At 42.3% G+C, this 27,662-nt stretch overlaps 1 protein-coding gene across 15 annotated transcripts in view; it reads right to left on the bottom strand.

Moving 5' to 3' along the window:
- The window catches only part of heph (polypyrimidine tract-binding protein 1 heph), a 603,602-nt gene that overhangs the window by 270,374 nt on the left and 305,566 nt on the right, over positions 1 to 27,662 (bottom strand). The window contains exon 1 of one of the 15 annotated variants that reach the window (XM_070092721.1): positions 16,329 to 16,581. The exons of the other annotated variants lie outside the window; for them this stretch is intronic. The gene's annotated coding sequence lies outside the window, so the exon portion shown is untranslated. Of the gene's footprint in view, positions 1 to 16,328; positions 16,582 to 27,662 lie in introns of those variants that run through there. 15 annotated transcript variants of the gene reach the window in all.

Here is a 27,662-nt window from a genome sequence, read left to right as displayed (position 1 = left end):
AGCGCTTTATTATCCTCTGCAGACCATACTAGAATTTGTGTTTAAGTGGCATGTATAAAATATACGACAGTGGGCCACTGACTCAACAGAACGTAAGCTGGATGTGAGAAACCTGGGTGAGATGTCAGAGCTCACTCAAGGAGCACAACCTTATCATCCCAAATACAAGGAAAATAATAGGCTGGATAACTAAAACCCTTAGAACAAGAGATGCAAGGTCAGTCACTAATGACACTTAAAAGTCACTCGTTCTTTCTAGGCTAGAATGCGGCAGGCGTTGATCCCCGAAACACCCTCCAGGTAACTCGTACAAACTCAAACACCTAAATTACTGGGAACACTGGAGTCCCTCGAACCATACTCTTTAGAACGTAGGCGAGAAAGGATACATCATAATCTACACCTAGAAGATACTGGAGGGATTGACCCTAAACCTGCACACTGAAATTACTACTAATGAACACAAGAGGCTTGGCAGACGGTGTGGGATGCCTCCAATGAAAAGCAGGGATCAATGAGTATACAGAGTGAACTAAATATATGTTACAGGACCACGACTCTTCAACGACCTCCTCCTATGTATAAGATTACCAACCCCTGGCTATCTTCAAGAGGGAACTCGACAGATTCCTCAAAACAGTTCCTGATCAACCGGGTTGTGGTGCATACGTTGGACAGCGGACACTAATAGCTTGATCGATCAGGCCAACAACCATGAGGCCTGGTCTAGGACCGGGCCGCGGTGACCTCCAGAAACTACGGCATGAAGTTTTTGTAGAATACTGATGAAATCATGATTTTTCTCAGATCGGAATGAACTGAAATAAGTCTGTACTTTTTACCATCAACTCAGACGATTTTTTTTTACATGTCTATATTGCATACCGCATGAACTAATCGCACCTCATGCTAAACCATTCCATCCAGAATAATTCTCGCTCCCTCATCTAAGTCAAACCTTACATCCCTCACCAAACAGATTTTGTGTCGTAGTGTACTGGAGTGCCTCTGGGAGGGGACGAGAGGGGGGAGGGAGAGGGGGAGAGAGGAAGAGGGGGGAGAGGGGGAGAGAGGGGGAGAGAGGGAGGGGGAGAGAGGGGGGGGAAGAGGGGGGAGAGAGAGGGGGAGAGTGGGGGGAGAGAGTGGGGGGGAGAGAGAGAGGGGGAGAGAGAGAGGGGGAGAGAGGGGGAGAGAGAGTGGGGGAGAGAGAGGGGGAGAGAGAGGGGGAGAAGGGGAGAGAGAGTGGGGGAGAGAGAGGGGGAGAGAGAGGTGGAGAGGGGGAGAGAGAGTGGGGGAGAGAGAGTGGGGGAGAGAGAGTGGGGGGGAGAGAGAGTGGGGGAGAGGGGGAGGAGAGAGAGAGAGAGAGAGAGAAAGAGAGAGAGAGAGAGGGAGCGAGAGAGAGGGAGAGAGAGAGAGAGAGCGAGAGAGAGCGAGAGGGAGAGAGAGAGAGAGCGAGAGAGAGAGAGCGAGAGCGAGAGAGAGCGAGAGCGAGAGAGCGAGAGAGCGAGAGAGCGAGAGAGAGAGAGAGAGAGAGAGAGAGAGAGAGAGAGAGAGTTGGCTCCCCTCGCCTCTCAGCCACGCCCAGCAACTACACCCAACCTTAAAAAAAAAAAATGTCCTGCCAACACTTGCGCTTTGCACATTGAAAGGGAAAACCAATATCTGTCGGGCAAGCAGCTGTGGTTTGTGAAGAGATATCAACAGTATTTATATATAGCCCATGTACCGTTCTGAGATTCATTACGTCAGTTTGGCGGGGGATGTAAGAGGGTGGCAGGGCGTGGCTTATCTCAGGTGTGTGCCAACCAACACAGGCCCTAACGCCCAACGCTAGAAACTCAGTCTTCTTCTGGGAAGGGGAGGGGGGAAATACAGGGCCACTGACAGGTTACACTGTATCGAATCCTCAAAAACTCCGTTTCACACCTTCTTGGCAAAACGTACGGCGGCCTTTTCTTAATTTACTGGTTTGTGGCTAAATATGCATATAAATATACCTTTATTTCCGTACACTTCCCATCCATTTTCAATCCATCGTTGGACAAAAAAAAAAAATGGAAGTTTTACCCCATTTCTAGGATTAATAAAATATAACCAAGAATGATTGGTTATGTTTTAGGGCATACCAAAAATTGAAGCAGACCTAGTAAAAACCCGTAACTAGGGGTAGGGTATGTAGGGAAAGCCTTGTCCTTTCTCAAGAAAATCGCCAAAAATCGAATATTTCCGCTACTTTGAGCCTATTCCAAGCTACTTCCGATCCTGAGACCGACCAAAATCATCTGTATTTCGGTATTCTCTCTTCCACTTTGCCAAGCGACACCAAGAACCGGCCAATAAAACCATAAAAGTCTTAGAAAATATCTCTAGGTCAAAGGTTTTCTTTTCCAATCATTCACTGCGTGAAGCAGGAATTTTTTTTTTTTTTTTTTTAGAAACCAACTCCATCAAAGCCTTGAACTCAGACTACAAAACACCGGAGACGCAAGCCATGGTGCTCTATACGCTCTCCACTAATCCTTCCAATACTGCTCAGGACAGGTACAACTTCTCATGATCACTGACCTATTCTGTGTATATACACTCTTCCTTTGTGAAACTATATCAAAGGACACACCGAAGTCCAAAGACATGATATCGCATTCCTTGTCATGATCTACCACATCAACTAAGTGAAAAAGGTTTGAACATAAGAAAGGAGGAACACTGCAGTAGGCCTGTTGGCCCATACTCACCAAGTCCTTCACAAATCCATTCCACTGACAACATTTGCTCAACTCATTTTCAACGCTACCCCAGCAATAAGCTTTGATAAATTTATTTAAGCATGTGACGAGAACATCCCTCTGTAAAATTATTCAATGTGGCTTCAAATCACATCCGGAATTATTGATCCCAAAGTAATATTTTGCCACGATTGAGATTAAGCTGACTGGCCTATAATTTGTAAATGAGAACCTCATTAGTCATGTGAGGAAGTGTCTAGTGTACTATCTGTGAATGTGAACCAAGATGAACAACTTTACCAGCAGCTTAAAAGGAGCGTTGGGTAGCTAAGCTCGAGATAAGGAGACTGATGGAGAAAAACAAGAGGATTCGTAGTAATCCTCCTCCTGATGAGAGTCCTCAGGTCAAGAGGGGTACCTGGTCAGTGACCGGGCAACATGGAACGAAGCTGGAGATCCAGTTTAAATTGTTGCATAAAAACGGGTATAAAGTCTGAAACGACATACTGAGTTTGGGTAGAATTTTCAGAGTGGCACGAAAAATTTATTTTAGGTGTGATATACCGTCCCTCAAACCTGAACAGAGACCGAGGAAGACTACTGTGGGAGAAAATTGTTAGGGCCACAAGGCACGATAACGTTGTAATTCTAGGGGACTAACTTTAGTCATATTGACTGGAATTGTCTTTTAAAGCAGTTTGTTACAGAACCTAAAGGGGAAATAACCTGCTTGATTTGGTTCTGGCAAACCAGGAATCACTTGTTAATAATTTAGAAATTTCAGAGGAACTTGGCACAAGTGACCACAAATCAATTACCTTCAGCAGTGAATCTGTGGAATGGGGTAACGAGGAGAGCTATCAATATGAGAGCTTTTTAAACACTACACATGCTGCCCAAAGTACATTTATTCCATATAAAGAAATTAGATCTAATATCCTTTGAGGCTCAACTATCTTCTGGGGCAAAAGAGGGGAATTTATAGGCACATCAAAAGAGGTGAGGGTCATCTCATGAACCGATATATTGACATTAAGAGGGACGTTAAAAGGGGGATATGAAAAGCTAAACAAGACTATGAAATTAAAGTTATTAGGATTCGAGAACTAACCCAAAAGGTTTTTTCCAGGTTTATAGAACGAAAGTTAGAGATAAGATAGTTCCCCTTAAAAATAACTGGGGGCATCTTACTGACAAGGAGAATGAAATGGGCTCGATTTTATTTTCTCTCGGTTTTCACACAGGAAGACACTAACAGTATCCCAGTAATTAATTTTTATAATGGCCTGAGGAAGATAAATTATCTAATATCACAGTCACTAGCGAAATGGTTATGAAACAAGTACACGGATTGAAACAAAACACTAAATCGCTGGGCCCTGGTGAGCTTTTTTTTCAAGGGTTCTTAAGAAATGCAAAATGGAACTCTTTGAACCACTGACTATTATTTTTAATTTATCTCTTCAAACTGGTGTAGTGTCTGATAAGTGGAAGATGGCCAATGTTAATTCCTATGTTTAAAGCAGGGAACAAGTCGTTACCATCAAATTACTGCCCAATAAGCCTGACCTCAATTGTAGGCAAATTATTAGTCAATTATAGCTGACAATATAAGCCAGCTTGATAAGAATAATCTGATTAATGATACTCAGCATGGATTCACGAGGGGCGTTTGTTCCACTCATCCACAACTTTATTACCAAACCAGTGCTTTCCGCCATCCAGTGGCTGGCTGGATGGCGAAACGTCTACGATAGGGATGCCCGGGTGTTGCGCATGTCTTAATTTCATCTTGTCGGTATTATATACCATTCTTGTACTACTACTACTACTACTACTACCACCACCTCTTCCTGCCTATATATAGCCGTCCTGCTTCACTTCTGGTTAGTGTGACTTTGTAAATGGTCAAGTCGGATCGAAACGTCGTCGTAAGATTCTCTCTTTTATGTGCGGGTTATTTGTGTATGAAACCACTGTTGTGAGTCCTGTCTTGGTTAGATATTTTCAAGCATGATACTTACATACTCATTATTTATTCCTGTTTTTCATTTATACACTTCAATCATATCCCCCAATTCAACACCTTTCTCGAGTACAGATCTAAGGCCCTCAGTCTATTCTCATAGGAAAGATTCCTGATACATGGGATCAACTTTGTCATCCTCCTTTGTACGTTTTCCGGTGCATTTATATCCATTCTGTAATACAGTGACCAGAAATGTGCAGCATAATCTAAATGAGGCCTAACCAATGATACAGAGTTGAAGAACCTGAGGCCTCCTGTTTTTTATACTTCTTGATATGAAGCCAAGAATTCTATTTGCTTTATTGCAAACACTTGCACACTGTTGTCTTGGTTTTAGATTCCTGCTAACCAGAACTCCCAAATATTTTTTGCAGTCAGAGATATAAAGATCTGCATTATTTAGTTATGAGTATCAGGATTATTTTCCTTTACAATGCTTAGAACTTTGCATTTCTCTATTTTACTGCATCAGCCTATTCATATCTTCCCAGAGTGCCCTAGTGTCCTCCTCAGAATAAATTCGACAGTTGAAGTCATTGACAAACTTTGCTTATGTCACTATTTATACCGTTATCTGTCGTTTATAAAAATTGTGAACAATGGGCCCAACACTGACCCTTGTGGAACACTGCTTGTGATGCTTTCCCACTCTGATTCTCCCCGTTTATGCAAACTTAAGTTTCTCCAGGAAAAAATTTCTCCTATTCCGTGTGCCTCGACTTTCCTCAATAGCCTCTGGTGTGGAACTCTATCAAAGGCCTTACTGAAGTCCATATACACAATATGATCATGATCTACCTCAACTACCTTACCTGGAGTATATCTGGAAAGGGTTTTGGGAATCAACGCCCCCGTGACCCAGTCTGAGACCAGGCCTCATGAAAAAAGGCAGCAAATTCGTAAGCTGAGATTCATTAATCAATTTATGTCTTCCAAGGTGACTTCGAATAGCCTCGGCAATTTTATATTCCATCAATTTCCCCATTATGTCCTTCGAACAATTCCCATTCTGCTCTAGACAGTCTAGAGCCACAACTATATCATTCAGTAGCTGCGGAGAGTCTGGGGAGGTGCTAGTCCCCTAGACCTGCCATTGGACATTTGATTTGTATAAATGCTGCAAAAATATTTAAACAGATGCAAAATATATTTCCAGCACTAGTAAATACATGGTTATGGTCTTGTGAAAATTGCTGAACCAGGAATAACTACCGAACATAGAGGCTGTGATCTCAGTGGAGGAAGAGCTTGGGGTATGTGCAAGTTCTAGCTAACAAATATTTTCCCTAGGCAAAACCTCTGTATCAGTGTCTCAAGTAGTATAATTCATAAATTCCAAATTTATACTAAAATCATTACACATTAATGAAAAATCTATTCACATAGAATGCTGAACAGTGCAGGCAGCCTATGACAAAACTGTATTTTAGATATTGGAAAAACTTGTTGAGACTTGAAAATGTTTTGTCTCCTATGAAAATGCTGCTAAATATTACACTACTGTATTAGTTAACACCCTTTCCCCAGGCTAACTGTGGCCCAACTCCCCCTTTGAATAACTTGTAAGAACAAAACACTCCCATCTCCAATCCTTCTCACTCACACAGAGGAACTATTAACAGATACCACACAAACTTTCATCAATTTATGCTTACATATTTATTTGTACATATACTAAGCCCCTCATATCAATGAATCCTAGCACCCACCCACAGTTAAAGGGCATAGAGCAGAACTCTCTTGGAACAAGGCCCACCCTGATGAAACCCAAGTGGAACAAAACCCACAATGATTAAACCCAAGCAGGACAAAACACACCTAGAATGAAAAATCTAGGAAAATTCCACCAAAAGTGAACTTAACCCAAGTGAGCGGTTATGCTCAACTTTTCGCTATTACTGGGCAGGTTTTGTCCTAGATGTGTCATTGTTGCACCCAACTTACGAATCACCAGATCATATCACAAAACTAAAAATTATTTACAATAACAGCATCGATTGTTTTAGTTTTCTATGTTGAAGATTGAGACACTTATGCAGCATATGAGAATCTTTATTCAGGAAACGTTTCGCCACACAGTGGCTTCATCAGTCCAATACAAAGAGGAAGGCGTAAGGAGGAGGAGTATGAGGTAATCAGTCCCTCAGCCTGGAGTCGATGTGTTCAGTCCATCAATCTTGTAGAATGTAGAATGGTACATTCTACAAGATTGATGGACTGAACACATCGACTCCAGGCTGAGGGACTGATTACCTCATACTCCTCCTCTCCTTACGCCTTCCTCTTTGTATTAAGAACATAAGAACGAAGGAACACTGCAGAAGGCCTACTGGCCCATGCGAGGCAGGTTCAAGTCTCCTACCGGCTTAAGCCAATGCACCCAACCTAGTCAGGTCAGGTCACGTTGACTTAAGGGAGGAACACGGCAACCGACCTGGTAGCACAAGCTATCAGGTCCAACTCACACCCATCCACTTCCACTCATGTATTTATCCAACCTATTTTTAAAGCGAAAATTATAGGGGGATAAGTCTGCTGAGTATACCTGGTAAAGTGTATGGTAGAGTTATTATTGAAAGAATTAAGAGTAAGACGGAGAATAGGATAGCAGATGAACAAGGAGGTTTAAGGAAAGGTAGGGAGTGTGTGGACAAGGTGTTTACAGTGAAATATGGTATAAACCTCGGTAATAAATACCGACAAGTTGGTTTAGAAAGACACGTAAGCAAACACTATAACATATTTATTAGAAAACGTCTCGGTCCTGGAACCTTGATCACTTCTAACATACAGAGGTAGGAAGACATTATATATAGGCGCAGAGTGAGGTGTGGCGCACGTGACCTGAGGAATGTCATAAGAACATAAGAATGGAGGAACACTGTAGAAGGCCTACTGGCCCATGCGAGGCAGGTCCCCATCAAAAACAACCTCCGCCCATGATGAGGACGGGCAGACGATGAAATCACGTGACTCCTGTGTTGTTGGGTTGGTGCTGCTTAAGTATCATGCATGCCAATGTTTTTGAAATTTTGTAGTTTCCAGTGTTGCGTTCTTTAGTGTCGGTGACGGCGATTAGTGAGGCTTCTAGGCACCGTCGGCGTCTGAGGTCTGGTTCGGTGAGAACGAGTTGTGCCTCATTCCAGTTCATCAAATGCCCCGTGGAGTCTCTGTGGAGGACACATGCGTACCTTACATCGTCTCTGTTAGAGGCATTTCCATGCTCATTCAGGCGGACTGCAAGATCTCTGCCTGTCTCGCCTACATATTTCTTGGGACAGAACCCACAGGGGATAGCGTAAACGCCTGCTGTAGAAGTTAGAGGTGTGGGGCTGCGTTTCGTAGTGAGGTCTTTGATAGATGATGTGTTTATGGTGGAAACGTTGATGTTACTCATAGTAAGTGCCCTGCGAGTATTCGTGGCAACATCGCCACATGGGAGTACTATGAACTGTTTAGGGGGCTGTTCCATGGGCGGTTTGTTGAGGATAGCTTGTGCCTTGAGTCTGCAATCTCGGATGAAGAAAGATGGGAACTGAAGACGTGTAAAGGCTTGTGTTATGTAAGTGCATTCTTCTTCTAGAAAACAAGGGCTGGAGATGCGAAGAGCTCTCAAGAAGAAATATATAAGTGAACAGTATTTAGATAAGGCTAAAGAGGTCTTCGTGGCATTTATGGATTTGGAAAAGGCGTATGACAGGGTGGATAGGGGGGCAATGTGGCAGATGTTGCAAGTGTATGGTGTAGGAGGTAGGTTACTGAAAGCAGTGAAGAGTTTTTACGAGGACAGTGAGGCTCAAGTTAGAGTATGTAGGAAAGAGGGAAATTTTTTCCCAGTAAAAGTAGGCCTTAGACAAGGATGTGTGATGTCACCGAGGTTGTTTAATATATTTATAGATGGGGTTGTAAGAGGAGTAAATGCGAGGGTCTTGGCAAGAGGCGTGGAGTTAAAAGATAAAGAATTACACACAAAGTGGGAGTTGTCACAGCTGCTCTTTGCTGATGACACTGTGCTCTTGGGAGATTCTGAAGAGAAGTTGCAGAGATTGGTGGATGAATTTGGTAGGGTGTGCAAAAGAAGAAAATTAAAGGTGAATACAGGAAAGAGTAAGGTTATGAGGATAACAAAAAGATTAGGTGATGAAAGATTGAATATCAGATTGGAGGGAGAGAGTATGGAGGAGGTGAATGTATTCAGATATTTGGGAGTGGACGTGTCAGCGGATGGGTCTATGAAAGATGAGGTGAATCATAGAATTGATGAGGGGAAAAGAGTGAGTGGTGCACTTAGGAGTCTGTGGAGACAAAGAACTTTGTCCTTGGAGGCAAAGAGGGGAATGTATGAGAGTATAGTTTTACCAACGCTCTTATATGGGTGTGAAGCATGGGTGATGAATGTTGCAGCGAGGAGAGGGCTGGAGGCAGTGGAGATGTCATGTCTGAGGGCAATGTGTGGTGTGAATATAATGCAGAGAATTCTTAGTTTGGAAGTTAGGAGGAGGTGCGGGATTACCAAAACTGTTGTCCAGAGGGCTGAGGAAGGGTTGTTGAGGTGGTTCGGACATGTAGAGAGAATGGAGCGAAACAGAATGACTTCAAGAGTGTATCAGTCTGTAGTGGAAGGAAGGCGGGGTAGGGGTCGGCCTAGGAAAGGTTGGAGAGAGGGGGTAAAGGAGGTTTTGTGTGCGAGGGGCTTGGACTTCCAGCAGGCATGCGTGAGCGTGTTTGATAGGAGTGAATGGAGACAAATGGTTTTTAATACTTGACGTGCTGTTGGAGTGTGAGCAAAGTAACATTTATGAAGGGGTTCAGGGAAACCGGCAGGCCGGACTTGAGTCCTGGAGATGGGAAGTACAGTGCCTGCACTCTGAAGGAGGGGTGTTAATGTTGCAGTTTAAAAACTGTAGTGTAAAGCACCCTTCTGGCAAGACAGTGATGGAGTGAATGATGGTGAAAGTTTCTTTTTCGGGCCACCCTGCCTTGGTGGGAATCGGCCAGTCTGATAATAAAAATAATTTTTAAAGCTAAACAACGTTCTGGCCTCTATAACTGTACTCGGGAGTTTGTTCCACTCATCCACAACTCTATTACCAAACCAGTACTTTCCTATATCCTTCCTGAATCTGAATTTTTCCAACTTAAAACCATTGCTGCGAGTCCTGTCTAGGCTAGATATTTTCAGCACACTATTTGCATCCCCTTTATTTATTCCTTTCTTCCATTTATACACCTCAATCATATCCCCCCTAATTCTACGTTTTCTAGAGAGTGCAGATTCAGGGCCCTTAGTCTATCCTCATAGGGAAGGTTTCTGATACATGGGATCATCTTTGTCATCCTCCTTTGTACATTTTCCAGAGAATTTATATCCATTCTGTAATACGGTGACCAAAACTGTGCAGCATAATCTAAATGAGGCCTAACCAAGGATGTATAGAGTTGAAGAACAACCTGAGGACTCCTATTATTTATGCTTCTTGATATGAAGCCAAGGATTCTATTAGCTTTATTGCGAACACTTATGCACTGTTGTCTTGGTTTCAGATTACTGCTAACCAGAACTCCTAAATCTTTTTCGCAATCCGTAATATTAAGATCTACATTATTTAGTTTATATGTGGCATGGTTATTGTCCTGTCCAACATTTAGAACGTTGCATTTGTCTACATTAAACTGCATCTGCCACTTCTCCGACCACTGCATCAGTCTATTCAAATCTTCCTGGAGTGCTCGAATGTCCTCGTCAGAATGGACTGATGAAGCCACTGTGTGGCGAAACGTTTCCTGAATAAAGATTCCCATATGCTGCATAAGTGTCTCAATCTTCAACTTGTCGGTTTTTCAAACCATTCATCACAGTTTTCTATGTAAATTAGCGGCTACAGGGATGGCAGCGACGTTAGACCGCGCACCCACAAATTTTAATAAAAATGAATTATACCAACATCCACGTGCACACATAATTATTGAAGGCGGGGACATAAGCATAGTTATGCTCTTTTAATAGGTAATTATGAATCGACCCCTGCAACCACAAATAGGTGAGCGCACGCACACACGCACGCACGCACGCACGCACGCACGCACGCACGCACACACACACACACACACACACACACACACACACACACACACACACACACATTGACGTAATTGTTTATCTGTGAACGTTTGTACGCGAATACGCACGATATGATGGGTCAGTGTGCTGTTTGGTTTTGAGTTTGTGGATGCACAGTGTGACGTCACCGCTGACCTTGTACCGCCAGCGCGTAACTTTGAAAATTAAAAAGTAATTATTTATTGTTTTTATCGATACATACCACAGTTAATCTATTTGTTGTCCTATGTTATGTTTACAGATAACTGTATTATACACAAATATCATAAATTACTTAGTACCGTACCAGAAAAGAAGCAAATACTCAAGAGTGAAGGACCACTGCTGCAGGCCTACTGGCCCAAAATGGGTAGGTCCAACCCTCCACACCCACTCATAAGAACATAAGCATGGAGGAACACTACAGAATGCCTACAGACTTTAATAACACTACTAGGAAGTTTGGTAGGCAAGATACATGGGCAACAGTTAGGCAACTTTATTCCGAAACGTTTCGCCTACACAGTAGGTTTCTTCAGTCGAGTACAAAAGGCAGGAGCAGTAGAGATGTGAACATAAGAAAGAAGGAACACTGCAGCAGGCCTACTGGCCCATGCGAGGCAGGTACAAGTCTCCTACCGGCTTAAGCCAATGACCCAACCTAGTCAGGTCAGGTCACATTCACTTAAGGAAGGAACACGGCAACTGACCTAGTAGCACAAGCTAATCAGGTCCAACTCACACCCACCCGCACCCACTCATAAGAACATAAGAAAGGAGAATCACTGCAGCAGGCCTGTTGGCCCATACTAGGCAGGTCCTTTACAATCCATCCCACTAACAAAACATTTGCCCAACTTAATTTTCAATGCTACCCAAGAAATAAGTTCTGACAACTCCATCCACTCACCCGCAAGTCCCACTCAAATCCAACCCCTCTCACTCATATATCTATCCAAACCAAACCCGAAACCACCCTAAGGACCATGGCACAAGTGACATGGTCCTTAGGCAAATAGATAAATTAAAACCTAACAAATCCCCAGGCCCTGATGAACTGTATGCAAGGGTTCTAAAGGAATGTAAAGAGGAGCTTAGCACACCTTTGGCTAATCTTTTCAACATATCACTACAAGTTTGTAGATGAATGGTTCAGAGAACCATTCTTCAAGATTCTCCTTTGTGTAAGAAAGGTATAAAATACCGACAATATGAAAGTTAAGACACATGTGCAACATCTGGATATCTTTATTGTAGACGTTTCGCCATCCAGTGGCTTTATCAATACAGATTCTAGGACATAATAGGAAGGCAGTAGAACTATATACAAAAGATGAGGTAATCAGTCCCTCGGCCTTGGAGTTAGTGTTCACAGCATCGTGGTGGAGGAGAATCTGGAGCAAAGGCAAGAAGACTGACGTTTACATAGGCGTCAGTGGAAGGGACGGGCAACTAACCCATCTCTTTGGGAAGGACCTACTTCCACTGGGGAATCCCGCCTACCAGTGACTGCCCTCGTCTGCTGCCCGTCCCTTCCACTGACGCCTATATAAACGTCAGTCTTCTTGCCTTTGCTCCAGATTCTCCTCCACCACGATACTGTGAACACTAACTCCAAGGCCGAGGGACTGATTACCTCATCTTTTGTATATAGTTCTACTGTCTTCCTATTATGTCCTAGAATCTGTATTGATAAAGCCACTGGATGGCGAAACGTCTACAATAAAGATATCCAGATGTTGCACATGTGTCTTAACTTTCACATTCTCCTTTGTATGGACTGATGAAGCCACTGTGTGGCGAAACGTTTCCTCAATAAAGATACCCAAGAGTTGCACATGTATCTAATTTATCAACATATCACTACAAACTGGCATGGTGCCAGATAAGTGGAAAATGGCAAATGTGATACCTATTTTCAAAGCAGGTGACAGGTCCTTAGCTTCGAACTATAGACCAATAAGCCTAACCTCCACAGTGGGAAAATTTATGGAATCAATAATTGCCGAGGCAGTTCGTAGCCACCTTGAAAAGCATAAATTAATCAACGAATCTCAGCATGGTTTTACAAAGGGGCGTTCCTGCCTTACGAATTCATTAATTTTTTTCACTAAGGTATTTGAGGAGGTAGATCATGGTAATGAATGATATTGTGTATATGGACTTCAGTAAGGCTTTTGACAGGGTCCCACATCAGAGACTATTGAGGAAAATTAAGGCACATGGAATAGGAGGAGAATTTTTTTCCTGGATAGAGGCATGGTTAACAAATAGGCAGCAGAGAGTTTGCATAAATGGGGAGAAATCAGAGTGGGGAGGCGTCACAAGCGGTGTTCCACAGGGGTCAGTGTTGGGCCCCCTGCCGTTCACAATCTACATAAACGACATAGACGAGGGCATAAAGAGCGACATCGGCAAGTTTGCCGATGACGCCAAAATAGGCCGTCGAATTCATTCTGACGAGGACATTCGAGCACTCCAGGAAGATTTGAATAGACTGATACAGTGGTCGGAGAAGTGGCAGATGCAGTTTAATATAGACAAATGCAAAGTTCTAAATTTGTAGATGAATGGTTCAGAGAACCGACATGTTGATAAATTAGACACATGTGCAACTCTTGGGTATCTTTATTGAGGAAACGTTTCGCCACACAGTGGCTTCATCAGTCCATACAAAGGAGAATCTTGAAGAACAGGAGGAGAATGAGGTAATCAGTCCCTCAACCTTGAGTCGATGTGGTCAGTCCATCAATCTTGAATAGAATGAAACAATATGAAACAATATACTATTGTTTCATTCCATGGAACAATGCTCTTCTCCAGACTGAGGGACTGACCACCTCAAAACTTTAAGGGTGATGGACTGATTACATCGTCTTCAAGTATCTTCTGCTTCTATCAACTTTTCTGTACTCGACTGAAGAAGCCTACTGTGTAGGCGAAACGTTTCGAAATAAAGATTGAACATTAAAATGGTATAAAATACCGACAGGTTGTTAGGTAAGACACATATGCAACAGTTAGGTATCTTTATTATGAAACGTTTCGCCTACACAGTAGGCTTCTTCAGTCAAGTACAGAAAAGTTGATAGAAGCAGAAGATACTTGAAGACGATGTAATCAGTCCATCACCCTTAAAGTTTTGAGGTGGTCAGTCCCTCAGTCTGGAGAAGAGCATTGTTCCATAGTATGAAACAAGGAAAGTACTGGTTTGGTAATAGAGTTGTGGATGAGTGGAACAAACTCACAAGTACCGTTATAGAGGCCAGAACGTTGTGTAGCTTTAAAAATAGGTTGGAGTAGATGTGGGTGGGTGTGAGTTAGACCTGATAGCTTGTGCTACCAGGTCGGTTGCCGTGTCCCTCCCTTAAGTCAATGTGACCTGACCTGACTAGGTTGGGTGCATTGGCTTAAGCCGGTAGGAGACTTGGACCTGCCTCGCATGGGCCAGTAGGCCTTCTGCAGTGTTCCATCGTTCTTATAAATTAGACACGTGTGCAACTCTTGGGCATCTTTATTGAGGAAACGTTTCGCCAAGAGTTGCACATGTGTTACACAAATAACCCGCACATAAAAGACAGAAGGTTACGACGACGTTTCGGTCCGACTTGGACCATTGACAAAGTCACACTAACAGAGGTGGAGCAGGACGGCTATATATAGGCAGGAAGAGGTGGAGGTGGAGGTAGTAGTAGTAGTAGTAGTAGTAGTAGTAGTAGTAGTAGTAGTAGTAGTAGTAGTAGTAGTAGTAGTAGTAGTAGTAGTAGTACAAGAATTGTATATAATACCGACAGGATGAAATGACACATGCACAACACCCGGGCATCCCCACCGTAGACGTTTCGCCATCCAGCCAGCCACTGGATGGCGAAACGTCCACAACAAAGACAACCAGACGCTGCACATGTGGGATGTAAATAGTGTGCTGAAAATATCTAGCCTAGACAGGACTCGCAGCAATGGTTTTAAGTTGGAAAAATTCAGATTCAGGAAGGATATAGGAAAGTACTGGTTTGGTAATAGAGTTGTGGATGAGTGGAACAAACTCCCGAGTACAGTTATAGAGGCCAGAACGTTGTGTAGCTTTAAAAATAGGTTGGATAAATACATGAGTGGATGTGGGTGGGTGTGAGTTGGACCTAATAGCTTGTGCTACCAGGTCGGTTGCCGTGTTCCTCCCTTAAGTCAATGTGACCTGACCTGACTAGGTTGGGTGCATTGGCTTAAGCCGGTAGGAGACTTTGACCTGCCTCGCATGGGCCAGTAGGCCTTCTGCAGTGTTCCTTCGTTCTTATGTTCTTATGTTTACATCTCTACTGCTCCTGCCTTCTTTTGGACTGAAGAAGCCTACTGTGTAGGCGAAACGTTTCGGAATAAAGCTGCCTAACTGTTGCCCATGTATCTTGCCTACCAACCTGTCGGTATTGCATGCATAAGAACATAAGAATTGAGGAACACTGCGGAAGGCCTACTGGCCCATACATGGCAGGTCCTTATGTTGATAAATTAGACACATGTGCAACTCTTGGGTATCTTTATTGAGGAAACGTTTCGCCACACAGCGGCTTCGTCAGTCCATACAAAGGAGAATATTTATCATGTCGGTTCTCTGAACCATTCATCTACAGGTCCTTATGTATTATACTGCGAGCGAACGCACATGCGAGCGCACGCATACACACTGCGCGTGTGCGTGCGTGCGTGCGTGCGTGCGTGCGACACACACTTAGCCTCGTGCAGTTACAGGAAATCCCAAAGCAGCAACCGTATTTGTACAAGTTTTTACAAAGATCTTGGAGGGCGCGAAAGATGCTATGGGCACATGGCCTGTCTTAAACCACAAACTTTTTAATCTCCGCATTCTTCAAAAATGTTACCACGCAAAATTACTATAAAAATTCATATGAAACCAAGTAAAATACATCAGAAAGATGAAGAATATTCCAGAGGAGAGCGAGGTGGTTAAGCCTGGAAGGGGGAACGGCATGGGTGTGGGGACAATGTCTTTGTTAACCGCCCGCGCGAGGGAGCCTCCCTCACCCTTCTAACTTCATTTTGTGTACATTCAAGATTCGTCGTGTATTCTGCCATACATCTCCATACATGCCAGGGGCTTAACAACTTTCCCATTACGAGAATATATCCTGTATGATGGCGAGTGACTGCTTAGCATTGACTCCCTAATTATTTATTTGATAATGAAAAAATGACACGTCAAGAAATTATGAGATGGGAGTGGTAAGTCGGAAAATGTGTTAGTGGGAAGTGAGGTGGTGGCGGCATCACGTGCGGCCATGCGGCTTCACAGCCCCAGCCGGTGAGCTGGCTGGCTGGCTGGCTGTTTGCTCCACCACGCCATACAGAACCCATATTAAACATTTCCTCTCATACCACTTAAACCACTAATATTCATTCATTATAAACTCAGTAGTTGCATATACAACATATAGCAAGAGAACACGCCAATACTTACAAGGCAGACGTGTACCGCAGCTGTAGCAGCAGAGATCTTCCCGCCAAGGCCAGTCACCACGCGCAACACCACAATTTCTTATATCCTCACTTTTAACAGCACTGTATGTTCACTGTGTCACTGCACTGTGCACTTGTGTGTAGAAGGAACAGGAATTTAGGGAGAATAGCCTTGGTAAAAGTGAAGAGAAGGAAGGTAAAGAGGCTGGGTTGAGACTTACGGTGGAGTGTGTCGCCGTGTGGGACTGTTGGCCGTAGTAAGGTGAGGCAGGCGGCGGACGGCCCCAAACCCACGCGCTGCACCCAACACACTCATTTAATAACATCCAGAATTACACACACACATTCTCACGCGTATCTATCTTCATGACTTTATAACGCATTTCATTATGTTTGATATAGGTTACTTTAATTCAGAGTAAATATTGTGAACAAGGTATTTTGGTAACAATTTTGCATTAAAGAGACGTGTGGCATCTCTCTCGTCCGTGACGCGTGGAGAGGCTAGAGAGGGTGGTGGGGGGTAGTGTTTGGTTGGGGGAGGAGGGAGTGAGGCAAGGTTAGGGTAGTGGAGGAGAGGGAGGGACGACACGGGGAGAGGTAACCTCCAGGCGACCAAGCGCCTCAACCAACTTCATTAATATCTCCCTCCAAAACAGAAATATCAGTTTTCTGTAGCAAAAGGTGGCAAGACAACAAAACCAAGTTTCGCACTTCACATTTCTAGTTACCTCCCTCTAATCCCCACATTCCACTTCTCGCTACCCAAGCCGGTCAACACCCCGACTCATGGTATTTCCCATTGACGTGTTCTTACAAATTTTAATCCATAAATACATTCTACTTTTGGAACTGACTAAACTATTTCTACCATTGTTTTACAGCATACTTCGTCTGAAATGAGGTACTGTAAAACTACTGCAAAGCTGCTAGTAACATTAATTAAATTTGTGAGTGGCGACTACTGGGTACTGGGGATCACAATTACCTACCCGCCCGTCGTTTACTCGTCCTCCCTCATCCACACATCCCCCTCACCACTACCACCCCTGCTTCACTTCCTCTCTCTCCCTCCCTCTCCTTTCCTGTGAGTCACCACCCTCCTAGTCACCGTGACGAAAAGGAGAAAATGTGCATTCCACATGAATACATCAAGAGTATTGGTAAATTATTTTTCATTTACACATACCAGTATTAACTTACAGCTACTACTTAACAATAAACCCTAAGGACAATACTGGGTGCATGAAAAAAAAGTGTTCTACGCTTCACTCGACGCCAGTGTTTGTGTTGCCAGGTGGTGCAAGTGGTGGGAGAATCCATGTAAGAATATTTACACCACAATCAAATTAAATCCTTACTTTATTTTGAGCAGTTTGATGAGGTCTACGTCTGTTTGGTTCAAATAAAATTTTAACAAGACATTAACTGTACATATATCAAACACGTAAGTTTTCAGATTTCAAAATATTTACAAGAAAATGTTATCATGAAAATGCACTTTTCTAAATTATACCCGAAATAATTATTTTTTATACAGCTTCACGGTTGGTAAGACATAGGCAACATTCAGGCATCTTTATTCTGAAACGTTTCGCCTACATACTAGGCTTCTTAGTCGAGCACTGTGTAGGCGAAACGTTTCAGAATAAAGATGCCTAAATGTTGCCTATGTGTCTTACTTACCAACCTGTCGGTATCGTATACCATTTTGATATTCAGTTTCACGGTTGTCTGAATTACTATAATTTAAAGACGTGCATCTTTGTAGCCCGTAATACATTTAATCAATACTCCGGTTCTCTACTGGTAGCTGGAAAGCATACTACCAACTTTATTATAACATAACTACTACAACTAACCCAAAAGTTTTTTGCAACCCAAAAAGTTTTTTTTAACTAATCCAAAAAGTTTTTTCCAGGTGTATAGAACAAAAGTTAGAGATAAGATAGGTCCCCTTGTGATTATCAAATGGTATACAATACCGACAGGTTGGTAGATAAGACACATAGGCAACATTTAGGCAACTTTATTCCGAAACGTCTCGCCTACACAGAAGGCTTCTTCAGTCGAGTACAGAAAGTAGGCAGGAGCAGTAGAGATGAGAAGACGATGTAATCAGTCCATCACCCTTGAAGTCGTAGGTTTGAGGTCAGTCCCTCAGCCTGGAGAAGTTCTGTTCCAAAGTCTGGAACTAACTGAAGATCAAGCGACAGTGTTGAGACTAAATACTACTACTACTCTGCACCTCTCCTTCCGACAGTATTCAAGTCTCAACGCTGTCGCTTGATCTTCAGTTAGTTCCAGAGTTTGGAGCAGAACTTCTCCAGGCTGAGGGACTGACAACCTCAAACCTACGACTTCAAGGGTGATGGACTGATTACATCGTCTTCTCATCTCTACTGCTCCTGCCTACTTTCTGTACTCGACTGAAGAAGCCGAAACGTTTCGGAATAAAGTTGCCTAAATATTGCCTGTGTCTTATCTACCAACCATAGGTCCCCTTAAAAAAAACTATGGGCATCTTACTGACCAAGAGAATGAAATGTGCTCAATTTAAATAATTATTTTCTCTCGGTTTTTACAAAGGAAGACACTAACAATATCCCAGTAATTATTTTTTATAGTGGGCCTGAAGAAGATAAGTTATGTAACATCACGGTCACTAGTGAAATGGTTATGAAACAAATAGATCGACTGAAGCAAAATAAGTCGCCGGGACCTGATGAGCTTTTTTCAAGGGTTCTTAAGGAATGTAAATTGGAACTCTGTGAACCATTAACTAATATTTTATCTCTTCAAACAAATAGTGTCTGATATGTGGAAGATGGCTTATGTAATTCCTATTTTTAAATCAGGGGATAAGTCATTACCGTCAAATTACCGCCCAATAAGCCTGACCTCAATTGTAGGCAAATTGCTCGAGTCAATTGTAGCTGAGATTATAAGAAGTCATCTGGATAAGCATAATCTGATTAATGATACTCAGCATGGATTCACGAGAGGCCGTTCTTGTCAAACTAATTTATTAACTTTCTTCAGTAAAGCTTTTAAGGCTGTTGATCACGATAAAGAATTTGATGTTATTTACTTAGATTTTAGTAAGGCTTTTGATAGAGTTCCACACCAAAGACTGTTAAAGAAAGTGGCAGCTCATGGCATTCAGGGAAAATTGCTCTTATGGATCGAGTCATGGCTCACAGACAGGAAGCAGTGTGTGTCCATAAATAGAGTTATCTCCGAGTGGGGATCTGTAACAAGTGGCTTACCACAGGGATCAGTCTTAGGCCCGTTGTTGCTTATAATATATATCAATGACCTTGATTCTGTACGGACTGAACCAAGATGCCCTCCATCGAGCAACTTTACCAACAGCTTAAGGAAGAATTGAGGATGGTGAAGATAGAGATTCGGCGATTGACCGAGGAAAACAAGAAGATTCGTAGTAGTCCTCCTGTTTTGAGTCCTCAGGTCAAGAAGGGAAACTGGACAGTGGCTGGACAGCATGGAACGAAGTTGACGATCAAGAAGACGAATGGAAAGGTAGAAACGATGAAGAAAGAGACTGCTGTGGAAACTGTTGTGGAAACATCTAATGCATTCTCTGTGCTACCCGACGAATGTGAGTCCACTACTGGGAACGTCACGACGAACGACACCAAGGAAGGTAAGAATATTGTTGTTGTTGGGGATAGCCAAGTTAGGTACATGGATAGGGCGTTCTGCTTGAAGGACAGGAGTAGGAGACAGAGGGTTTGCTTTCCTGGGGTTGGGATGAAGGATATTGTTAGCAGTCTGGATGACATCATGAGAGGTAATGGGAGCAATCCTATTATCTGTTTCAGTGCTGGAGGCAATGATGTTGGCAGACGTAGGAGTGAGGACCTGATTAGCAGGCATAGGTCAGCAATAGAAATAATTAGGAGGAAGAGTGGGAATCCTGTCATATGTGGTATTTTGCCAAGGGGAGGAGTTGGAAATGAATGGTTGTCCAGGGCAATTGGTGTCAATTGCTGGCTGGACAAATACTGTAAGGAAAATGGGGTAACATTCATTGACAACTGGGACCTCTTCTATGGCAGAAATGACATGTATGCCAGGGATGGGGTTCACTTATCTAGGTCTTGGGTGGGGGCACTGACAACTGCAGTGGAGGGAGCTGTTAGGACTTTAACTAGGAATAGTTAGTGGTATGGGTTTTGGCAGGAAAACAGTAAAGTCCCAGTGTAGTAATATTATGAGTTCTAGGGTAACTAGTAATAAGCAGAACAAGGTAGATATTGAAAAGCCAGTGACACTAGGTGATAAGGACAGTAATAGGTTTAGTAGAAAAACAGAAATGCGCAGGAAGGGTAAAGAGAAAGGTCTGTCTTTCAATGTATATTATGCTAACAGCCATAGTGCTAGGAATAAGATGGACGAGTTGAGATTAGTTGCTAGTGCAGGTAACATTGATGTATTTGCCATAACTGAGACGTGGCTTAATTCAGAAAGTAGGGACATGCCTGCGGAATGTCACACTCAGGGTTTTAAATTGTTCCAAGTAGACAGAAGTATCGGGAAGGGGGGTGGGGTGGCATTGTATGTCCAAGATCGCTTGAACTGTTGCATAAAAATGGGTATCAAGTCTGAACACATACCTGGAGGTTACCTGGAGGTTATTCCGGGGATCAACGCCCCCGCGGCCCGGTCCATGACCAGGCCTCCCGATGGATCAGGGCCTGATCAACAGAGTCTGTTTGGATAGAATTTTCAGAGGGGCATGAAAAATTGATTTTAGGTGTGATATACCGTCCCCCAAACTTAGATAGGGACCAAGGGAGACTACTATAGGAGGAAATTGTTAAGGCCACAAGGCACGATAACATAGTAATTCTAGGAGACTTTTAACTTTATTTCTTGACTGGGAATTTAGAATCATACGACTTCTTAGTAGTAGTTCAGGATTGTTTTTTGAAGCAGTTTGTGACAGAACTTATAAGGGGAAATAACCTGCTTGACTTAGTTCTGGCAAACAATGAATCCCTTGTTAATAATTTAGAAATTTCAGAGAAACTGGGTGCTAGCGACCACAAATCAATTACATTTAGAATTGAATGGAAGTATGATAGTAGATTTTCGCTTAGCAGATTTTCGCTTAGCAGATTACGATGGGCTTATAACACTTATCTGTTGACTGGGGTAACGAAGAGAGCTATCAATATGACAGTTTTCTGAACACTACACATGCTGCTCAAAGAACGTTTATCCCATATAAAGAAATTAGATCAAATAGAAATGACCCAAAATGGATGAATAATAGGCTCAAATATCTATTAGGGCATAACAAGGGAATTTATAGGCGTATCAAAAGGCGTGAGGGTCATCTTATGAATCAGTATATTGACATTAAGAGGGACATTAAAAAGGGAATAAGAAAAGCTAAAAGGGACTATGAAATTAAAGTTGCTAGGGATTCGAAAACCCAAAAAGTTTTTTCCAGGTCAATTGAACAAAAGTTCGAGATAAGATAGGTCCCCTTAAAAATAACTATGGGCATCTTACTGACAAAGAGAATGAAATGTGCTCGATTTTAAATAATTATTTTCTCTCGGTTTTTACACAGGAAGACACTAACAATATTCCAGTAATTAATTTTTATAGTGGGCCTGAAGAAGATAAATTATGTAACATCACAGTCACTAGTGAAATGGTTGTGAAGCAGATAGACAGACTGAAGCAAAATACGTCACTGGGTCCTGACGAGCTTTTTTCAAGGGTTCTTAAGGAATGCAAAATGGAACTCTGTGAACCATTAACTAATATTTTTTTATTTATCTCTTCAAACAGGTGTAGTGTCTGATATGTGGAAGATGGCTAATGTAATTTTTATTTTTAAAGCAGGGGACAAGTCGTTACCATCAAATTACCACCCAATAAGCCTGACCTCAATTGTAGGCAAACTGCTAGAGTCAATTATAGCTGAGATTATAAGAAGCCATCTCGATAAACATAGCTTGATTAATGATACTCAGCATGGATTCACGAGAGGCCATTCTTGTCTAATTTATTAACTTTCTTCAGTAAAGCTTTTGAGGTTGTTGATCACGATAAAGAATTTGATATTATTTACTTAGATTTTAGTAATGCTTTTGATAGAGTTCCACACCAAAGGCTGTTAAAGAAAGTGGCAGCTCATGGCATTGGGGGAAAAGTGCTCTCGTGGATCGAGTCATGGCTCACAGACAGGAAGCAGAGTGTCCATAAATGGGGTTAAATCCAAGTGGGGATCTGTAACAAGTGGCATTCCACAGGGATCAGTCCTGGGCCCGTTGTTCTTTATAATATATACCAATGATCTTGATGAGGGAATTACTAGTGAAATGAGCAAATTCGCCGATGACACAAAGATAGGTAGGATAATTGATTCAAATGTAGATATCAGGGAACTTCAGGAGGATTTAGACAAACTCAATACCTGGTCAGCAAAGTGGCAGAGATGCAGTTCAATGCAGATAAATGCAAGGTTCTGAAGCTCGTGAGTGTCAATAACCCTAGCACTTTTAAGTTAAATAATGTAGAACTTAGCCATACAGATTGTGAAAAGGACTTGGGGGGGTTATGGTGAGCAGTAACCTTAAACCAAGACAGCAGTGCCTAAGCATACATAATAGGGCAAATAGATTATTGGGATTTATATCAAGAAGTGTAAGTAACAGAAGTCCAGAGGTTATACTGCAGCTTTATACATCATTAGTAAGGCCTCACCTAGATTATGCAGCTCAGTTCTGGTTTCCATATTACAGAATGGACATAAATTCGTTAGAAAACATTCAGCATAGAATGACTAAATTAATACAAAGCATTAGAAATCTTCCTTATGAAGAATGATTGAAGATTCTTAAATTACATTCACTTGTTAGACGAAGAATGAGGGGAGACATGATGGAAGTGTGTGGTGAAACGTTTCCTCAATAAAGATACCCAAGAGTTGCACATGTGTCTAATTTATCAACATGTCGGTTCTCTGAACCATTCATCTACAATCCTGTCAGACACTGCAACTTCTTGGGATCTTAATACTTGGGAATTCTTCGCTTGCCTAACCCTTGGGCACGACCTACTTCCACATTGAACAAATGTGACACCACCTACGACTGTTGCACCTCTCCTGCCTACGGTTTATAAGCTCCTTCTCCACACTTATGCCGTATTCTATTCACGATTGATGGACTGACCACATCGACTCAAGGTTGAGGGACTGATTACCTCATTCTCCTCCTGTTCTTCAAGATTCTCCTCTGTATGGACTGATGAAGCCACTGTGTGGCGAAACGTTTCCTCAATAAAGATACCGAAGAGTTGCACATGTGTCTAATTTATCAACATGTCAGTTCTCTGAACCATTCATCTACAATTGCTGTCTTGGTTTAAGGTTGCTGCTTACCATAACCCCCAAGTCCTTTTCGCAATCTGTATGGCTAAGTTCTACATTCTTTAGCTTTTAAGTGCTAGGGTTATGGACACTCCCGAGCTTCAGAACCTTGCATTTATCTACATTGAACTGCATGTGCCACTTTTCTGACCAAGAATAGAGTTTGTCTAAATCCTTCTGAAGTTCCCTAACATCTACGTTTGAATCAATTATCCTACCTATCTTTGTGTCATCGGCGAATTTGCTCATATCACTAGTAATTCCTTCATCACGATCATTGATATATATTATAAACAACAACGGGCCCAAGACTGACCCCTGTGGAACGCCACTTGTTAATGATCCCCACTCGGATTTAACCCCATTTATGGACAATCTCTGCTTCCTGTCTGTGAGCCATGATTCGAGCCATGATTGAACAGGTACATAACAGGGAAGCTTGGCCAGAGGCCGGGTTGGTATGGTAGAACGGTATCCAAAACCAAAACACAGGTTTATCACAGATACTGGTAAGATTACATGTTAAAGTCTGGCACCTGTAAGCCAGCGGGCGCTGCTTCTCTAGCCCCATGGCATACAAATTGCCAAGACAGATGCAGTAACATAAGAACACGTGCGTTACACAAAGTATGTCTTCATTATACCAGGCAGATACTTCCGCGGATCATCACTCCCGCGGCCTAGACCTGTCACTCAGGCTGTTAGTGCTAGTTCCACGTTGACAACTGCAGTCCTGCTGACCAGAGCAATGGTGTCAGCTTTGATGGGCGTTTAATAACCTTTACCCTCTTAGACTTATTTAATTGTGATAGCTATGTGGGCCAGCGGCCAGCTGGCAGCAACAGCCTGGTTGATCTGGTATTCAGCATTGAATTCTGGCCGCAGGCCGGGCGAGTATAGGATCCTCGATGTTGCTTATAGGTATATTTTTAACGATATTTTCAAACCATTGTTCTTGTATGTATTTTCTAACAAAATTTAGCAAACTTTAATATATACATAGTAAGATTCTGTCTTAGATTTTTCACTGTCTTAGGTAAAACTCTAGGTTCTGGTCTTTGTTTATATACTTGTCCCTGTGATCAAATTCAAGGGTTCTGTTCTCGCAGCCCCGTCTGAGATTAGGCTTCCTTGTTGACCGCCTCATTCACCAGGGCGTTCGTGCTAGCGGCCTGTAGGTCCACATAGCCCTCACAACTGCTGATCAGGTTTGTGGTATCACTTTTCATTTTTAATTAACTAATAATTGTTGAATACTGACTGCTTAAAATCGTTTTTACCACATATATTTCCCTTGCAGAACGCTCCGTTATCCTTTCCTCTTACACTTTTCTTTGTCTCTACCTCTTTTTGTTGTTCTCTCCTCCTTGTTTCCCTCACCTTCTTATCAGTCTTCACTGTATCGATGTCGTCCTCGCTTATTCTTCCCTTCACTGCTGTGATGATCCACTTCCTTTGTTTCTCACGTATCTTCCTTTACTCTTATCTTCCCTCTTATCAGCTTTCTGACTGTGAAGCCACCAGCACCCATTAGTGACTTTGTAATGAGCCAAGAATTACTGTATTGAGCAGCCGAGTTGAGTACTCCTAGCAGAAGAGTTAGTAATTCCACAGTCACTAGTGAATGTAGCTGTATCTTTTGTAGATACTCGTTCAGATCGCCCTCAGTCAAGGCATGTGTTAGCCATCACAGAAGAGTTCGATCCACCCAAAGATGATAACCATTCTGCATATGTAAATCTTACCCTAGCAGAGTTGGGTTTAAATATAAACAGCCTGTATAATTAGATGTCCGAGATGAATGAAATTGTCAACTGTGTGTCTTGTTATTAGCTGATCAGTTTTTTCAGAATTTTTTTGTGTTCACGTTCCCTCCGAATTCTGAGAATTTAGCAATACTGATCTGTGTGCGCCTGATTTGCCTTGCTGTTAATTACTTTCACTTTGTAAATATATTTATTCTTCCTCAGAATCCGTAGAGTGCATGAATACAGATCAATCGATCAATTCCATCCTTTATTATAATATGACTTGTACTTATAATTTTTAATGCATTACATTAAAGCTCATTACGTTAACACCCATTACGTTTAAACTCATAATGTTAACACCCATAACGTTAAAACTCGTTATGTTAACATCCATCATGATACCATCCATTAGTTCTAAGATACATATGTCTTTGTTATTGTATAGAATCAGCCCAGAACCACCTGCCTGTTCAGCCTGTAGAATAGTAGTGTATGTCGAGACGACATACGTAACATGACCGAGCTGTCAGCATAGTTGCTGATCCCTTACATGTGTTGTATAGCTTATCTGAGTATCATAGTACCATCCATATGTTTTATATATATATACCTTATTAGGCCTAGGGACCAGTTTGTGTGACGTCACGTGATGCGCATGTGTGCGCGAGTACCTCTGTAACTTCCTCAGTCCACGCATAGGTCTACCAGGCAACACATGGCAGGTTGGGCTCCCCTTTCTCACATTCTGCAATATATTGTTACCATCCAACAAGTGTGTATATCTTCAACCCTCGTTATCTCCTTTCGAACCCCACGACACCTGAATCTGAATTTTTCCAACTTGAAACCATTGCTGCGAGTCCTGTCTTGGCTGGATATTTTCAGCATGCTATTTACATCCCCTTTATTTATTCCTGTTTTCCATTCATACACCTCGATCATATCCCCCCTAATTCTACGCCTTTCGAGAGAGTGCAGATTCAAGGCCCTCAGTCTATCCTCATAGGGAAGATTTCTGATACATGGGATCAACTTTGTCATCCTCCTCTGTACGTTTTCCAGAGCATTTATATCCATTCTGTAATACAGTGACCAGAACTGAGCAGCATAATCTAAATGAGGCCTAACCAAGGATATATAGAGTTGAAGAACAACCCAAGGACTTCTATTATTTATACTTCTAGATATGAAGCCAAGAATTCTGTTAGCTTTATTGCAAACACTAATGCACTGTTATCTTGGTTTTAGATTACTACTAACCAGAACTCCTAAATCCTTTTCGCAATCAGTAGTATCAAGATCTACATTATTTAGTTTATATGTCGCATGGTTATTTTCCTGTCCAACAGTTAGAACTTTGCATTTGTCAATATTAAACTGCATCTGCCACTTCTCCGACCATTGCATCAGTCTATTCAAATCATCATGGAGTGCTCTAGTGTCCTCATTAGAATGAATTGGACGGCCTATTTTGGTGTCATCAGCAAATTTGCTTATGTCGCTATTTATTCCCTCATCTATGTCGTTTATGTAAACTGTGAACAACAACGGGCCCAACACTGACCTCTGAGGAATACCGCTTGTGACATGCCCCCATTCTGATTTCTCCCCATTTATGCAAACTCTGCTGCCTATTTGTCAGGCATGCCTCTACCCAGGAAAAAATTTCTCCTCCTATTCCGTGTGCCTTAAGTTTCCTCAATAGCCTCTGGTGCGGAACTCTATCGAAAGCCTTACTTAAGTCCATATACACAATATCATATTCATTACTATGATCTACCTCCTCAAACACCTTAGTGAAAAATGTTAGTAAATTCATAAGACAGGAACGCCCCTTTGTAAAACCGTGTTGAGATTCATTAATCTGTGCCTATCAAGATGGCTTCGAATTGCTTCCGCAATTACTGATTCCATAAATTTTCCCACTATGGAGGCAAGGCTTATTGGTCTATAGTTCGAAGCCAAGGACCTGTCACCTGCCTTGTAAATAGGAATTACATGCCAGTTTGTAGTGAAATGTTGAAAAGATTAGCCAAAGGTATGCTAAGTTCCTCTTTACATTCCTTTAACACCCTTGCAAACAGTTCATCAGGACCTGGGGATTTGTTAGGTTTTAGTTTCCCTATTTGCCTGAGGACCATGTCACTAGTTACCGCAATCGTGCATAGTT

The sequence above is a fragment of the Cherax quadricarinatus genome, chromosome 40 (assembly GCF_038502225.1).
Source record: "Cherax quadricarinatus isolate ZL_2023a chromosome 40, ASM3850222v1, whole genome shotgun sequence".
Classification (NCBI taxonomy): Eukaryota; Metazoa; Arthropoda; class Malacostraca; order Decapoda; family Parastacidae; genus Cherax; species Cherax quadricarinatus.
The sequence above is the reverse complement of the archived record's forward strand: the minus strand, read 5'-3'. Positions and strand labels throughout refer to the sequence as shown.